Below are 1,102 nucleotides of genomic sequence, written 5' to 3'. Positions count from 1 at the left end.
AAACCCACACCTCCAGAAGCAGTGTCACCCTCCCTGCCAACCCATCAGACTTCTGACCTCCAGAACTGTAAGGCAGCGATTTGTTGCTTTAAGCCCCTCTGTTTGAGGTGATTTTTTACAGCAGCCATAGGAAACAGACACATCCTGGTTCAGCTTCTTCCTAGTTATGTGGCTTTGGGAAATAGCCTCCTTATGCCTCAACTTTCTCATCTGTAAAGTAGGAATGACAAAGGCAATAATTCTTATCCCACAAGGTCATTGTGAGCATAAAATAAAAATACCTGGAAACCCATCGAAATGTGCCCAAGACTAACTGTGCTATTAGCTACTACTATAGGTATAATTAATAGCTAGCTCTCATTAAAGGCCTGATATGTTCCAGACCCAGGGTCAACGTCTTAGAGGAATTTCCTGGAGTCTCATCACCTTTGGTGGGATAACAATTTCAATTCTCACTTTACTAAGGAGAAAACAAAGTGCCCAGGGTAAAATCACTCTAGAGCTGGGAGCACTTTAAACCTCGAAGTTTAAACTGCTGCTCAAAATGGTACCAGTTTGTGTTCGTTACTGATGGAGGGGCTTGCTTTGTTTCCTTTCTTGCAGGGAATGGCAAAGGGAGGGCCCCAGGTGGGGCCAGGATTTTTAGCTGATACCTCCTTCTCTTCTCACCTAGTGCAAGGGAGAGATAAAATCCAGGTAAAACCCATCTGTGGGTCCCCACTCGGCCCATCTAAGGGTTCAGTGACTGACTCCCACCTCCTCCCCAACCCCCCCCCCCCGCCAGTCCTGGACTTTTAGCCAGATTTGGAAGCACCTGGAGATAGGCACAGGCCAGAGTGCTGCGTTAAGGCCGTGTTGGGAGGGGGTGCAGACTTGCTCAGACCCCAGCGGTTGCCATTGAGCCCCTTCCCTTCCCGCATCCTGCATAAGGAGCCATCTGTTCTGGGCTGAATAAACAAGTAGAGCGAAGTAGAGCCGGGTCCCCTGCCGCCCAGCCCGACCCCCGCACAATGCGCCTTTCTCCAAGGATGACGCCACCCGGGCGCCGTGCTCCGTCTGGCCTCCCCTCCTCCTGGCGGCACAGCAAGGCCCACACACCGAC

This window comes from Marmota monax, unplaced genomic scaffold (assembly GCF_021218885.2).
Source record: "Marmota monax isolate L192 unplaced genomic scaffold, Marmota_monax_Labrador192_F-V1.1 WCK01_AAM20220418_F8-fsc00014, whole genome shotgun sequence".
Taxonomy (NCBI): Eukaryota; Metazoa; Chordata; class Mammalia; order Rodentia; family Sciuridae; genus Marmota; species Marmota monax.
This window is presented reverse-complemented; position numbering follows the sequence as displayed.